Source organism: Pelobates fuscus, chromosome 2 (assembly GCF_036172605.1).
Source record: "Pelobates fuscus isolate aPelFus1 chromosome 2, aPelFus1.pri, whole genome shotgun sequence".
In the NCBI taxonomy this organism is placed as follows: domain Eukaryota; kingdom Metazoa; phylum Chordata; class Amphibia; order Anura; family Pelobatidae; genus Pelobates; species Pelobates fuscus.
In genome coordinates this window covers 358,922,206-358,938,932 of record NC_086318.1, presented here as the reverse complement: position 1 = coordinate 358,938,932, position 16,727 = coordinate 358,922,206, and the positions used below count along the sequence as shown (strand labels likewise).

Here is a 16,727-nt window from a genome sequence, read left to right as displayed (position 1 = left end):
GTACTGTACCTTTAAGAAAATTCAAAGAAAGTACTTTGGATTTCTTGAGAAGTTTTATTTATCTTCTATCTCTTTTATAATGAAAATAAGTTGTAGACAATTATAATTGCTTCTAATAGCAGTTTTGCATGTAGCATAAAAAAAAGAAAAATAGTCTTGATTGAATAGTTGCAACAGTTGTAGCAAACAAAAGTAACAAAGTCCTTATTTATGTGTAATAGGAATTCGCATGCAGCATTAAACAAAAATTGAATTGAATTGCTTGAAGATTTGCAACAATATATCCAGAGAGAAAACAAGTATTTACAATGTAGATAAAGTAGTTGAATCTTTTGTTAATAGTAAGTAGCTGGATTAGGTAGGAAATAGTTGGTACTTATGGTTTTCCAGGTAAACTCTGTGTGGATGATGTTCTTGGCTGGTTCAGATTGTTAGGAGACGTCCAGCTGTAATATGAACGATGGTTCAGAATATTTGAGAGTGATAATGGAATTCCAGTGTCAGTCCTGGTCTTGGAAAGGAGAGGGCAGCGTGGTCTAGGTCTGAGCAGAGATTCAAGGAGTGGAGAAGGCAGCTACAACGTTTAACCCCTTAAGGACCAAACTTTTGGAATAAAAGGGAATCCTGACATGACACACGTCATATGTCCTTTAGCGGTTAAACATGTCCGGGTCGTTACACGTGAAAGTAATATGACAGCTCAGCGTGGTGTTCGAGGTTGAGACAAATTCACTCAGCAGTTTAATTTGGCATGGCTCCCCTATAAGGCAGGTAAGTGTTGCGTCATTCAAGTGGGAGGAGTTAACTTACGGACGCGGAAGTAACCCAGAGGGAATGGAGTTTTGGTAAGTTCTGACAGGTATTCTGCAATTACATGGTAACAAATAGATAGTTTTCCTACTTTTACAGTTCATAAAATGTTTTATATAAAATCTGTCTTTAGTCCTTTTAGGCCTTTTTTGATAAAGGCATGTAGAGCAATTACCACATTTAAAGAACCCTTCAGGTTAAAAAAACAAAACAAAAAAAAAACTCATGTTAAAGGGATTGCTCTCATTAGTTTCTTTTTTTCACTTTTGGTAGGGTGCTTGAGGTGAATTAAATTTTCAACCCCTTAAGGACGGCGGCGGCATAGAACGACCTAGCCGTTCTTGCCGCCCATGTGGCCGGTGCCATTAGCCCGCTGCAGATCGTGGTCAGGGAGCATGCCTTGCCACCCAGGCAGCCCCCCTGTGCCCAGTGACAGTGGTCTGCAGCCTCTGATCACAGTGACCGTCTGTCACTGCGATCAGTATTTACTAGGTGTCCGCCAATTTAACATCGGCTGATACACGAGGCCGTGGCATTCTCCCGCTGCAGATCGCAGTCAGGGGACATGCCTGGCCCCCCAGGCAGTCCCCCTGTGGTCAGTGACCGCGATCTGCACAGTCTGATTGCAGTGATAGGCTGTCACTGCGATCAGTGTTACTATGTGTCAGCCTATTAGCTGACACATGTAACTGCAGCCATGATCCCCCTGCAGATCGCGGTGGGGGGCATGCCTGTACCACCAAGGCACTCCCACTGTGGCCAATTACCGCGATCTGCAGGATGTGATCACAGTGACAGCCAGTCACTGTGATCACTGTTCCTATGTGTCAGCCAATAATCTCAAATCACTGGCTGACACTGATTCTGCCCCTCTCCTCCCCTCTTAACCCCTTAAGGTTCATTACAATTAAAATTTAAACAGCGGTTCGTGCGGTTGCTCGGTAACTGAACCATATAATCCCAATTGCACGAACAGAGTCTTTTACATTATATTTCCCAGGGTCCATAGTCTGTGGGCAGGAGGCTGGCAAGCAGGCACCTCCAGGAGCTCATGGCAAACTCATGTAAAAAGGGGAGTTTGTCACATATCTTCCCCCTCCCGGGGAGACTACCCAGACCCCAGACCTCCAATTGGTCTAGGTGTGTGATAGTCTGGTGGCCTTTCCCAAAAGACATTGTTGTCCAGATGGCCTCCTGCCACAAGTGCCCATTTGTACATATCGTGTCCTGCTGGGAAATAATCTGGATGCACTTTCCCCTGTTTGGACCAAGTACTCACTGGGGATGTAGGGCGCAATTCCCCTCTCTAGGGGGTAACTCTTGTAGCTGGGGAGAGGGACCGTTTGTCCCTTCTCCCTGCAACCCATACTCTCCTTGGACCTCACCTACGAAGCCCTCTGTGCTCGAGGGGGAGAGACCAGCGTTGCTCTGCCCTGGTGCTCTGCCCTGTAGCCAGTGCTTCATCAAGGGTGACCAGTTTGTCATCGGGTCCTGGAACTAATGGGCCGGTAGGGTAGAGGCCAGCTGCACTCTGCCCTGATGCCAGCTCTTCTGCTGGAAGGAGGTCAGTAGATCCCTCTCTTGCACCTGGAACATGGTTGGGAATTAGAGATGTCCTGAATGGTTCGCTGGCGAATAGTTCCTGGCGAACATAGCTTGTTCGCGTTCGCCACGGCAGGCGAACATATGCGATGTTCGGTCCGCCCCCTATTCGTCATCATTGAGTAAACTTTGACCCTGTACCTCACAGTCAGCAGACACATTCCAGCCAATCAGCAGCAGACCCTCCCTCCCAGACCCTCCCACCTCCTGGACAGCATCCATTTTAGATTCATTCGGAAGCTGCATTCTTAGTGAGAGGAGGGACAGTGTAGCTGCTGCTGATTTAATAGGGAAATCGATAGCTAGGCTAGTGTATTCAGTGTCCACTACAGTCCTGAAGGACTCATCTGATCTCAGCTGTAAGGACAGCCCCCCAAAAAGCCATTTTTAGGGCTAGAACATCAGTCCGCTTTTTTTTTTACTGTGTAATCTAATTGCAGTTGCCTGCATGCCAGCGTGTGTGTCAGGCTCACTGTGAGCACTTGCCCAGTGCCACCACACATATCTAGTGTCACAATAGCTTGCATTTTTGACTGTAATATAATAGCAGTCAGTTTCCTTCACACGTGTGCACACCAGTGCAACTCATATCTGGTGTAACAGTAGTGTACACTAAAAAAAAAATAGAAATTTGACTTTGAAATAATAGCAGTCAGTTTTCTTCACATGTGTGCGTTTCAGGGCCTGCCAGGGCACAGTGTCACACCAGTGCAACGCATATCTGGTGTAACAGTAGTGTACATTTAAAAAAAAAAATAGAAATTTGACTGTGAAATAATAGCAGTCAGTTTCCTTCACACGTGTGCGTTTCAGGGCCTGCCAGGGCACAGTGTCATACCAGTGCAACTCATATCTGGTGTAACAGTAGTGTACATTTAAAAAAAAAAAAAACTTTTTTGACTGTGAAATAATAGCAGTCAGTTTCCTTCACGTGTGTGCGTTTCAGGGCCTGCCAGGGCATAGTGTCACACCATTGCAACTCATATCTGGTGTAACAGTAGTGTACATTTAAAAAAAAAAAACTAGAAATTTGACTGTGAAATAATAGCAGTCAGTTTCCTTCACACATGTGCGTTTCAGGGCCTGCCAGGGCACAGTGTCACACCAGTGCAACTCATATCTGGTGTAACAGTAGTGTACATTAAAAAAAAAAAACTAGAAATTTGACTGTGAAATAATAGCAGTCAGTTTCCTTCACACGTGTGCGTTTCAGGCCCTGCCAGGGCACAGTGTCACACCAGTGCAACTCATATCTGGTGTAACAGTAGTCTACATTAAAAAAAAACTAGAAATTTGACTGTGAAATAATAGCAGTCAGTTTCCTTCACACGTGTGCGTTTCAGGGCCTGCCAGGGCACAGTGTCACACCATTGCAACTCATATCTGGTGTAACAGTAGTGTACATTTAAAAAAAACAAACTAGAAATTTGACTGTGAAATAATAGCAGTCAGTTTCCTTCACACGTGTGCGTTTCAGGGCCTGCCAGGGCACAGTGTCACACCAGTGCAACTCATATCTGGTGTAACAGTAGTGTACATTAAAAAAAAAAAACTAGAAATTTGACTGTGAAATAATAGCAGTCAGTTTCCTTCACACGTGTGCGTTCCAGGGCCTGCCAGGGCACAGTGTCACACCAGTGCAACTCATATCTGGTGTAACAGTAGTCTACATTAAAAAAAAACTAGAAATTTGACTGTGAAATAATAGCAGTCAGTTTCCTTCACACGTGTGCGTTTCAGGGCCTGCCAGGGCACAGTGTCACACCAGTGCAACTCATATCTGGTGTAACAGTAGTGTACATTACAAAAAAAAAAAAAACTAGAAATTTGACTGTGAAATAATAGCAGTCAGTTTCCTTCACACGTGTGCGTTTCAGGGCCTGCCAGGGCACAGTGTCACACCAGTGCAACTCATAACTGGTGTAACAGTAGTGTACATTAAAAAAAAATAAAAAAATTTGACTGTAATAGATTGAATAGCAGTTAGTTGTCTGCAAGCGTGTGTGTCAGGCCTACAGCGTCTACTCTGCCAACTTCTGCCAGTGCACAGTGCCACTCATATCTGTTGTCACAGTAGCTTGCACGCATAGTACCACTAATCGAAAAAAAAAATGACAGGCAGAGGCAGGCCACCCCGCAGGGACCGTCGTGGTCGTGGTGCTGTGATTCCCTTTGGCCCTAGAATAATGCCCAGTGTTCAGAGGCCACGTACCCTGAACTCGAATAGTTCTAAAGACATAGTTGACTGGCTAACACAGGACACCCAATCTTCTACAGCTTCCGCTTGGAACCTTGACGCACCATCCTCCTTCAGCTTAGCTTCGGGCACCGCTCCAGTTACCACTCGCCCGCCTGCCGCCACCACCAACACTAGCACCACAGCTGCTTCACTTGATCTGTCAGAGGAGTTATTTACACATCAGTTGGAAGAAATGAGTGATGCACAATCATTATTGCCAGAGGATGTAGATAAAAGGGATATGTCTCAGTCAGGCAGCATTACATACATGGACGTACGGTGTGATGATGATGATGTTGTACCCGCTGCTGCTTCCTTTGCTGAGTTGTCAGATACAAGTAAAGTGGTTGATGATGACGATGCGTCCGTGGATGTCACGTGGGTGTCCGCTAGAAGAGAAGAAGAACAGGGGGAAAGTTCAGATGGGGAGACAGAGAGGAGGAGGAGACGAGTTAGAAGCAGGGGGAGGTCGTTGCAAGGAGCTAGTGAGAGAACATTTAAAAGTGTAGCACCAGGATGGCCGAGTGGTTAAGGCGTTGGACTTAAGATCCAATGGACGAATGTCCGCGTGGGTTCAAACCCCACTCCTGGTACACGATGTGTTCAAGTGACACTAATGGTTTTAACAATCCCAAATATTATTGATCCCTTGGAAAATTTTCATTATTCGGATTCTACTCAACCCGTTTCAAATTCAGAAATCAAACTACAAAGGATATTTGCTGCAACTATTTGTCTAAATGGAACCAAAAAGGCTTCTGTGAAATTTCTGAGATCATACAGAAATATCAACTTTCCTATGCAATTTCTCTTTTATCTTTTATTTCATGCCAAAATCCATACCCAAAAAGAGACATGCTAAGTGCACCACTTTGCTTGACAGCATCATATTACTCTGAATTCAACACAGTAAGAGACAGGTCTGTAATGCTAAAGAATTGAAATTTTAAATGCCCTGCTAGATATTCACACCAAATCTAAAGGGAAACTGGCATTTTTTAGGATTTTCACTAATTTCTTTACTACTTATCCCTAGATTTGACAAACATCTATTTGTAAGGCATGAAAAAGAAAAGTAAATGAAGAAATCCATAACTCTTTGTCCCGTAACCAGGTACCTCCATCAATGCTCCCTTCCAAAATGGAATCCTTTCCTCCTGGCATTCAGCATAGACTGAACATACAGAGAAGTGGATTGATGAAACACTGTTTCGCTTTCTTCTCTACATTAGCAATGCTATCCCTGGCTTTGCCTAGTCTGAAGTAGATTATGATGTCATTTGCTAACTCTTTATTATGCACTTAAAAGAAAACAGAGCATTTCATGAAAAACGGTTAACACAAGTTAGTGGTGATTTTCAATGCCTCATTTAAATGCATCAATTTAGGAGAAGTGACAGCTCCCCTTTAATTTTATTTCTTGAACTAGTCATGTTTTGCTCTATAAAGAGAAACATTAACTGTCTTAGAAAATAGATCCATGATAAAGAGTCTGAATCCTGACTCCCCCTCCCCATCCACCGTGAACATTTAAAAGTGTAGCACCAGGATGGCCGAGTGGTTAAGATCCAATGGACGAATGTCCGCGTGGGTTCAAACCCCACTCCTGGTACACGATGTGTTCAAGTGACACTAATGGTTTTAACAATCCCAAATATTATTGATCCCTTGGAAAAATTTCGTTATTTGGATTCTACTCAACCCGTTTCAAATTCAGAAATCAAACTACAAAGGATATTTGCTGCAACTATTTGTCTAAATCGAACCAAAAAGGCTTCTGTAAAATTTCTGAGATCATACAGAAATATCAACTTTCCTATGCAATTTCTCTTTTATCTTTTATTTCATGCCAAAATCCATACCCAAAAAGAGACATGCTAAGTGCACCACTTTGCTTGACAGCATCATATTACTCTGAATTCAACACAGTAAGAGACAGGTCTGTAATGCTAAAGAATTTAAATTTTAAATGCCCTGCTAGATATTCACACCAAATCTAAAGGGAAACTGGCAATTTTTAGGATTTTCACTAATTTCTTTACTACTTATCCCTAGATTTGACAAACATCTATTTGTAAGGCATGAAAAAGAAAAGTAAATGAAGAAATCCATAACTCTTTGTCCCGTAACCAGGTACCTCCATCAATGCTCCGTTCCAAAATGGAATCCTTTCCTCCTGGCATTCAGCATAGACTGAACATACAGAGAAGTGGATTGATGAAACACTGTTTCGCTTTCTTCTCTACATTAGCAATGCTATCCCTGGCTTTGCCTAGTCTGAAGTAGATTATGATGTCATTTGCTAACTCTTTATTATGCACTTAAAAGAAAACAGAGCATTTCATGAAAAACGGTTAACACAAGTTAGTGGTGATTTTCAATGCCTCATTTAAATGCATCAATTTAGGAGAAGTGACAGCTCCCCTTTAATTTTATTTCTTGAACTAGTCATGTTTTGCTCTATAAAGAGAAACATTAACTGTCTTAGAAAATAGATCCATGATAAAGAGTCTGAATCCTGACTCCCCCTCCCCATCCACCGTGAACATTTAAAAGTGTAGTACCAGGATGGCCGAGTGGTTAAGGCGTTGGACTTAAGATCCAATGGACGAATGTCCGCGTGGGTTCAAACCCCACTCCTGGTACACGATGTGTTCAAGTGACACTAATGGTTTTAACAATCCCAAATATTATTGATCCCTTGGAAAATTTTCGTTATTCGGATTCTACTCAACCCGTTTCAAATTCAGAAATCAAACTACAAAGGATATTTGCTGCAACTATTTGTCTAAATCGAACCAAAAAGGCTTCTGTAAAATTTCTGAGATCATACAGAAATATCAACTTTCCTATGCAATTTCTCTTTTATCTTTTATTTCATGCCAAAATCCATACCCAAAAAGAGACATGCTAAGTGCACCACTTTGCTTGACAGCATCATATTACTCTGAATTCAACACAGTAAGAGACAGGTCTGTAATGCTAAAGAATTGAAATTTTAAATGCCCTGCTAGATATTCACACCAAATCTAAAGGGAAACTGGCAATTTTTAGGATTTTCACTAATTTCTTTACTACTTATCCCTAGATTTGACAAACATCTATTTGTAAGGCATGAAAAAGAAAAGCAAATGAAGAAATCCATAACTCTTTGTCCCGTAACCAGGTACCTCCATCAATGCTCCCTTCCAAAATGGAATCCTTTACTCCTGGCATTCAGCATAGACTGAACATACAGAGAAGTGGATTGATGAAACACTGTTTTGCTTTCTTCTCTACATTAGCAATGCTATCCCTGGCTTTGCCTAGTCTGAAGTAGATTATGATGTCATTTGCTAACTCTTTATTATGCACTTAAAAGAAAACAGAGCATTTCATGAAAAACGGTTAACACAAGTTAGTGGTGATTTTCAATGCCTCATTTAAATGCATCAATTTAGGAGAAGTGACAGCTCCCCTTTAATTTTATTTCTTGAACTAGTCATGTTTTGCTCTATAAAGAGAAACATTAACTGTCTTAGAAAATAGATCCATGATAAAGAGTCTGAATCCTGACTCCCCCTCCCCATCCACCGTGAACATTTAAAAGCGTAGCACCAGGATGGCCGAGTGGTTAAGATCCAATGGACGAATGTCCGCGTGGGTTCAAACCCCACTCCTGGTACACGATGTGTTCAAGTGACACTAATGGTTTTAACAATCCCAAATATTATTGATCCCTTGGAAAATTTTCGTTATTCGGTTTCTACTCAACCCGTTTCAAATTCAGAAATCAAACTACAAAGGATATTTGCTGCAACTATTTGTCTAAATCGAACCAAAAAGGCTTCTGTAAAATTTCTGAGATCATACAGAAATATCAACTTTCCTATGCAATTTCTCTTTTATCTTTTATTTCATGCCAAAATCCATACCCAAAAAGAGACATGCTAAGTGCACCACTTTGCTTGACAGCATCATATTATTGTGAATTCAACACAGTAAGAGACAGGTCTGTAATGCTAAAGAATTGAAATTTTAAATGCCCTGCTAGATATTCACACCAAATCTAAAGGGAAACTGGCAATTTTTAGGATTTTCACTAATTTCTTTACTACTTATCCCTAGATTTGACAAACATCTATTTGTAAGGCATGAAAAAGAAAAGTAAATGAAGAAATCCATAACTCTTTGTCCCGTAACCAGGTACCTCCATCAATGCTCCCTTCCAAAATTGAATCCTTTCCTCCTGGCATTCAGCATAGACTGAACATACAGAGAAGTGGATTGATGAAACACTGTTTCGCTTTCTTCTCTACATTAGCAATGCTATCCCTGGCTTTGCCTAGTCTGAAGTAGATTATGATGTCATTTGCTAACTCTTTATTATGCACTTAAAAGAAAACAGAGCATTTCATGAAAAACGGTTAACACAAGTTAGTGGTGATTTTCAATGCCTCATTTAAATGCATCAATTTAGGAGAAGTGACAGCTCCCCTTTAATTTTATTTCTTGAACTAGTCATGTTTTGCTCTATAAAGAGAAACATTAACTGTCTTAGAAAATAGATCCATGATAAAGAGTCTGAATCCTGACTCCCCCTCCCCATCCACCGTGAACATTTAAAAGCGTAGCACCAGGATGGCCGAGTGGTTAAGATCGAATGTCCGCGTGGGTTCAAACCCCACTCCTGGTACACAATGTGTTCAAGTGACACTAATGGTTTTAACAATCCCAAATATTATTGATCCCTTGGAAAATTTTCGTTATTCGGATTCTACTCAACCCGTTTCAAATTCAGAAATCAAACTACAAAGGATATTTGCTGCAACTATTATGTCTAAATCGAACCAAAAAGGCTTCTGTAAAATTTCTGAGATCATACAGAAATATCAACTTTCCTATGCAATTTCTCTTTTATCTTTTATTTCATGCCAAAATCCATACCCAAAAAGAGACATGCTAAGTGCACCACTTTGCTTGACAGCATCATATTACTCTGAATTCAACACAGTAAGAGACAGGTCTGTAATGCTAAAGAATTGAAATTTTAAATGCCCTGCTAGATATTCACACCAAATCTAAAGGGAAACTGGCAATTTTTAGGATTTTCACTAATTTCTTTACTACTTATCCCTAGATTTGACAAACATCTATTTGTAAGGCATGAAAAAGAAAAGTAAATGAAGAAATCCATAACTCTTTGTCCCGTAACCAGGTACCTCCATCAATGCTCCCTTCCAAAATGGAATCCTTTCCTCCTGGCATTCAGCATAGACTGAACATACAGAGAAGTGGATTGATGAAACACTGTTTCGCTTTCTTCTCTACATTAGCAATGCTATCCCTGGCTTTGCCTAGTCTGAAGTAGATTATGATGTCATTTGCTAACTCTTTATTATGCACTTAAAAGAAAACAGAGCATTTCATGAAAAACGGTTAACACAAGTTAGTGGTGATTTTCAATGCCTCATTTAAATGCATCAATTTAGGAGAAGTGACAGCTCCCCTTTAATTTTATTTCTTGAACTAGTCATGTTTTGCTCTATAAAGAGAAACATTAACTGTCTTAGAAAATAGATCCATGATAAAGAGTCTGAATCCTGACTCCCCCTCCCCATCCACCGTGAACATTTAAAAGTGTAGCACCAGGATGGCCGAGTGGTTAAGGCGTTGGACTTAAGATCCAATGGACGAATGTCCGCGTGGGTTCAAACCCCACTCCTGGTACACGATGTGTTCAAGTGACACTAATGGTTTTAACAATCCCAAATATTATTGATCCCTTGGAAAATTTTCGTTATTCGGATTCTACTCAACCCGTTTCAAATTCAGAAATCAAACTACAAAGGATATTTGCTGCAACTATTTGTCTAAATCGAACCAAAAAGGCTTCTGTAAAATTTCTGAGATCATACAGAAATATCAACTTTCCTATGCAATTTCTCTTTGATCTTTTATTTCATGCCAAAATCCATACCCAAAAAGAGACATGCTAAGTGCACCACTTTGCTTTACAGCATCATATTACTCTGAATTCAACACAGTAAGAGACAGGTCTGTAATGCTAAAGAATTGAAATTTTAAATGCCCTGCTAGATATTCACACCAAATCTAAAGGGAAACTGGCAATTTTTAGGATTTTCACTAATTTCTTTACTACTTATCCCTAGATTTGACAAACATCTATTTGTAATGCATGAAAAAGAAAAGTAAATGAAGAAATCCATAACTCTTTGTCCCGTAAACAGGTACCTCCATCAATGCTCCCTTCCAAAATGGAATCCTTTCCTCCTGGCATTCAGCATAGACTGAACATACAGAGAAGTGGATTGATGAAACACTTTCGCTTTCTTCTCTACATTAGCAATGCTATCCCTGGCTTTGCCTAGTCTGAAGTAGATTATGATGTCATTTGCTAACTCTTTATTATGCACTTAAAAGAAAACAGAGCATTTCATGAAAAACGGTTAACACAAGTTAGTGGTGATTTTCAATGCCTCATTTAAATGCATCAATTTAGGAGAAGTGACAGCTCCCCTTTAATTTTATTTCTTGAACTAGTCATGTTTTGCTCTATAAAGAGAAACATTAACTGTCTTAGAAAATAGATCCATGATAAAGAGTCTGAATCCTGACTCCCCCTCCCCATCCACCGTGAACATTTAAAAGTGTAGTAGCAGGATGGCCGAGTGGTTAAGGCGTTGGACTTAAGATCCAATGGACGAATGTCCGCGTGGGTTCAAACCCCACTCCTGGTACACGATGTGTTCAAGTGACACTAATGGTTTTAACAATCCCAAATATTATTGATCCCTTGGAAAATTTTCGTTATTCGGATTCTACTCAACCCGTTTCAAATTCAGAAATCAAACTACAAAGGATATTTGCTGCAACTATTTGTCTAAATCGAACCAAAAAGGCTTCTGTAAAATTTCTGAGATCATACAGAAATATCAACTTTCCTATGCAATTTCTCTTTTATCTTTTATTTCATGCCAAAATCCATACCCAAAAAGAGACATGCTAAGTGCACCACTTTGCTTGACAGCATCATATTACTCTGAATTCAACACAGTAAGAGACAGGTCTGTAATGCTAAAGAATTGAAATTTTAAATGCCCTGCTAGATATTCACACCAAATCTAAAGGGAAACTGGCAATTTTTAGGATTTTCACTAATTTCTTTACTACTTATCCCTAGATTTGACAAACATCTATTTGTAAGGCATGAAAAAGAAAAGTAAATGAAGAAATCCATAACTCTTTGTCCCGTAACCAGGTACCTACATCAATGCTCCCTTCCAAAATGGAATCCTTTCCTCCTGGCATTCAGCATAGACTGAACATACAGAGAAGTGGATTGATGAAACACTGTTTCGCTTTCTTCTCTACATTAGCAATGCTATCCCTGGCTTTGCCTAGTCTGAAGTAGATTATGATGTCATTTGCTAACTCTTTATTATGCACTTAAAAGAAAACAGAGCATTTCATGAAAAACGGTTAACACAAGTTAGTGGTGATTTTCAATGCCTCATTTAAATGCATCAATTTAGGAGAAGTGACAGCTCCCCTTTAATTTTATTTCTTGAACTAGTCATGTTTTGCTCTATAAAGAGAAACATTAACTGTCTTAGAAAATAGATCCATGATAAAGAGTCTGAATCCTGACTCCCCCACCCCATCCACCGTGAACATTTAAATTGTAGCACCAGGATGGCCGAGTGGTTAAGTCGTTGGACTTAAGATCCAATGGACGAATGTCAAACCCCACTCCTGGTACACGATGTGTTCAAGTGACACTAATGGTTTTAACAATCCCAAATATTATTGATCCCTTGGAAAATTTATGTTATTCGGATTCTACTCAACCCGTTTCAAATTCAGAAATCAAACTACAAAGGATATTTGCTGCAACTATTTGTCTAAATCGAACCAAAAAGGCTTCTGTAAAATTTCTGAGATCATACAGAAATATCAACTTTCCTATGCAATTTCTCTTTTATCTTTTATTTCATGCCAAAATCCATACCCAAAAAGAGACATGCTAAGTGCACCACTTTGCTTGACAGCATCATATTACTCTGAATTCAACACAGTAAGAGACAGGTCTGTAATGCTAAAGAATTGAAATTTTAAATGCCCTGCTAGATATTCACACCAAATCTAAAGGGAAACTGGCAATTTTTAGGATTTTCACAAATTTCTTTACTACTTATCCCTAGATTTGACAAACATCTATTTGTAAGGCATGAAAAAGAAAAGTAAATGAAGAAATCCATAACTCTTTGTCCCGTAACCAGGTACCTCCATCAATGCTCCCTTCCAAAATTGAATCCTTTCCTCCTGGCATTCAGCATAGACTAAACATACAGAGAAGTGGATTGATGAAACACTGTTTTGCTTTCTTCTCTACATTAGCAATGCTATCCCTGGCTTTGCCTAGTCTAAAGTAGATTATGATGTCATTTGCTAACTCTTTATTATGCACTTAAAAGAAAACAGAGCATTTCATGAAAAACGGTTAACACAAGTTAGTGGTGATTTTCAATGCCTCATTTAAATGCATCAATTTAGGAGAAGTGACAGCTCCCTTTTAATTTTATTTCTTGAACTAGTCATGTTTTGCTCTATAAAGAGAAACATTAACTGTCTTAGAAAATAGATCCATGATAAAGAGTCTGAATCCTGACTCCCCCTCCCCATCCACCGTGAACATTTAAAAGTGTAGCACCAGGATGGCTAAGTGGTTAAGGCGTTGGACTTAAGATCCAATGGACGAATGTCAAACCCCACTCCTGGTACACGATGTGTTCAAGTGACACTAATGGTTTTAACAATCCCAAATATTATTGATCCCTTGGAAAATTTTCGTTATTCGGATTCTACTCAACCCGTTTCAAATTCAGAAATCAAACTACAAAGGATATTTGCTGCAACTATTTGTCTAAATCGAACCAAAAAGGCTTCTGTAAAATTTCTGAGATCATACAGAAATATCAACTTTCCTATGCAATTTCTCTTTTATCTTTTATTTCATGCCAAAATCCATACCCAAAAAGAGACATGCTAAGTGCACCACTTTGCTTGACAGCATCATATTACTCTGAATTCAACACAGTAAGAGACAGGTCTGTAATGCTAAAGAATTGAAATTTTAAATGCCCTGCTAGATATTCACACCAAATCTAAAGGGAAACTGGCAATTTTTAGGATTTTCACTAATTTCTTTACTACTTATCCCTAGATTTGACAAACATCTATTTGTAAGGCATGAAAAAGAAAAGTAAATTAAGAAATCCATAACTCTTTGTCCCGTAACCAGGTACCTCCATCAATGCTCCCTTCCAAAATGGAATCCTTTCCTCCTGGCATTCAGCATAGACTGAACATACAGAGAAGTGGATTGATGAAACACTGTTTCGCTTTCTTCTCTACATTAGCAATGCTATCCCTGGCTTTGCCTAGTCTGAAGTAGATTATGATGTCATTTGCTAACTCTTTATTATGCACTTAAAAGAAAACAGAGCATTTCATGAAAAACGGTTAACACAAGTTAGTGGTGATTTTCAATGCCTCATTTAAATGCATCAATTTAGGAGAAGTGACAGCTCCCCTTTAATTTTATTTCTTGAACTAGTCATGTTTTGCTCTATAAAGAGAAACATTAACTGTCTTAGAAAAAAGATCCATGATAAAGAGTCTGAATCCTGACTCCCCCTCCCCATCCACCGTGAACATTTAAAAGTGTAGCACCAGGATGGCCGAGTGGTTAAGGCGTTGGACTTAAGATCCAATGGACTAATGTCCGCGTGGGTTCAGACCCCACTCCTGGTACACGATGTGTTCAAGTGACACTAATGGTTTTAACAATCCCAAATATTATTGATCCCTTGGAAAATTTTCGTTATTCGGATTCTACTCAACCCGTTTCAAATTCAGAAATCAAACTACAAAGGATATTTGCTGCAACTATTTGTCTAAATCGAACCAAAAAGGCTTCTGTAAAATTTCTGAGATCATACAGAAATATCAACTTTCCTATGCAATTTCTCTTTTATCTTTTATTTCATGCCAAAATCCATACCCAAAAAGAGACATGCTAAGTGCACCACTTTGCTTGACAGCATCATATTACTGTGAATTCAACACAGTAAGAGACAGGTCTGTAATGCTAAAGAATTGAAATTTTAAATGCCCTGCTAGATATTCACACCAAATCTAAAGGGAAACTGGCAATTTTTAGGATTTTCACTAATTTCTTTACTACTTATCCCTAGATTTGACAAACATCTATTTGTAAGGCATGAAAAAGAAAAGTAAATGAAGAAATCCATAACTCTTTGTCCCGTAACCAGGTACCTCCATCAATGCTCCCTTCCAAAATTGAATCCTTTCCTCCTGGCATTCAGCATAGACTGAACATACAGAGAAGTGGATTGATGAAACACTGTTTTGCTTTCTTCTCTACATTAGCAATGCTATCCCTGGCTTTGCCTAGTCTGAAGTAGATTATGATGTCATTTGCTAACTCTTTATTATGCACTTAAAAGAAAACAGAGCATTTCATGAAAAACGGTTAACACAATTTAGTGGTGATTTTCAATGCCTCATTTAAATGCATCAATTTAGGAGAAGTGACAGCTCCCCTTTAATTTTATTTCTTGAACTAGTCATGTTTTGCTCTATAAAGAGAAACATTAACTGTCTTAGAAAATAGATCCATGATAAAGAGTCTGAATCCTGACTCCCCCACCCCATCCACCGTGAACATTTAAATTGTAGCACCAGGATGGCCGAGTGGTTAAGTCGTTGGACTTAAGATCCAATGGACGAATGTCAAACCCCACTCCTGGTACACGATGTGTTCAAGTGACACTAATGGTTTTAACAATCCCAAATATTATTGATCCCTTGGAAAATTTATGTTATTCGGATTCTACTCAACCCGTTTCAAATTCAGAAATCAAACTACAAAGGATATTTGCTGCAACTATTTGTCTAAATCGAATCAAAAAGGCTTCTGTAAAATTTCTGAGATCATACAGAAATATCAACTTTCCTATGCAATTTCTCTTTTATCTTTTATTTCATGCCAAAATCCATACCCAAAAAGAGACATGCTAAGTGCACCACTTTGCTTGACAGCATCATATTACTCTGAATTCAACACAGTAAGAGACAGGTCTGTAATGCTAAAGAATTGAAATTTTAAATGCCCTGCTAGATATTCACACCAAATCTAAAGGGAAACTGGCAATTTTTAGGATTTTCACTAATTTCTTTACTACTTATCCCTAGATTTGACAAACATCTATTTGTAAGGCATGAAAAAGAAAAGTAAATGAAGAAATCCATAACTCTTTGTCCCGTAACCAGGTACCTCCATCAATGCTCCCTTCCAAAATTGAATCCTTTCCTCCTGGCATTCAGCATAGACTGAACATACAGAGAAGTGGATTGATGAAACACTGTTTTGCTTTCTTCTCTACATTAGCAATGCTTTCCCTGGCTTTGCCTAGTCTGAAGTAGATTATGATGTCATTTGCTAACTCTTTATTATGCACTTAAAAGAAAACAGAGCATTTCATGAAAAACGGTTAACACAAGTTAGTGGTGATTTTCAATGCCTCATTTAAATGCATCAATTTAGGAGAAGTGACAGCTCCCTTTTAATTTTATTTCTTGAACTAGTCATGTTTTGCTCTATAAAGAGAAACATTAACTGTCTTAGAAAATAGATCCATGATAAAGAGTCTGAATCCTGACTCCCCCTCCCCATCCACCGTGAACATTTAAAAGTGTAGCACCAGGATGGCCGAGTGGTTAAGGCGTTGGACTTAAGATCCAATGGACGAGTGTCCGCGTGGGTTCAGACCCCACTCCTGGTACACGATGTGTTCAAGTGACACTAATGGTTTTAACAATCCCAAATATTATTGATCCCTTGGAAAATTTTCGTTATTCGGATTCTACTCAACCCGTTTCAAATTCAGAAATCAAACTACAAAGGATATTTGCTGCAACTATTTGTCTAAATCGAACCAAAAAGGCTTCTGTAAAATTTCTGAGATCATACAGAAATATCAACTTTCCT

At 39.2% G+C, this 16,727-nt stretch overlaps 6 non-coding genes across 6 annotated transcripts; all 6 read left to right on the top strand.

Moving 5' to 3' along the window:
- The first annotated feature begins 5,161 nt into the window (after positions 1-5,161).
- TRNAL-UAA (transfer RNA leucine (anticodon UAA)) lies at positions 5,162-5,244 on the top strand. The gene has a single exon. It is a non-coding gene; the product is annotated as a tRNA-Leu (tRNA).
- A 1,969-nt stretch (positions 5,245-7,213) lies between these two features.
- Positions 7,214-7,296, top strand: TRNAL-UAA (transfer RNA leucine (anticodon UAA)). Its single transcript has one exon. It is a non-coding gene; the product is annotated as a tRNA-Leu (tRNA).
- Positions 7,297-10,277: 2,981 nt separating this feature from the next.
- Positions 10,278-10,360, top strand: TRNAL-UAA (transfer RNA leucine (anticodon UAA)). Its single transcript has one exon. It is a non-coding gene; the product is annotated as a tRNA-Leu (tRNA).
- A 948-nt stretch (positions 10,361-11,308) lies between these two features.
- Positions 11,309-11,391, top strand: TRNAL-UAA (transfer RNA leucine (anticodon UAA)). The gene has a single exon. It is a non-coding gene; the product is annotated as a tRNA-Leu (tRNA).
- Positions 11,392-14,384: 2,993 nt separating this feature from the next.
- Positions 14,385-14,467, top strand: TRNAL-UAA (transfer RNA leucine (anticodon UAA)). Its single transcript has one exon. It is a non-coding gene; the product is annotated as a tRNA-Leu (tRNA).
- Positions 14,468-16,438: 1,971 nt separating this feature from the next.
- On the top strand, positions 16,439-16,521 carry TRNAL-UAA (transfer RNA leucine (anticodon UAA)). The gene has a single exon. It is a non-coding gene; the product is annotated as a tRNA-Leu (tRNA).
- The last annotated feature ends 206 nt before the right edge of the window (positions 16,522-16,727 follow it).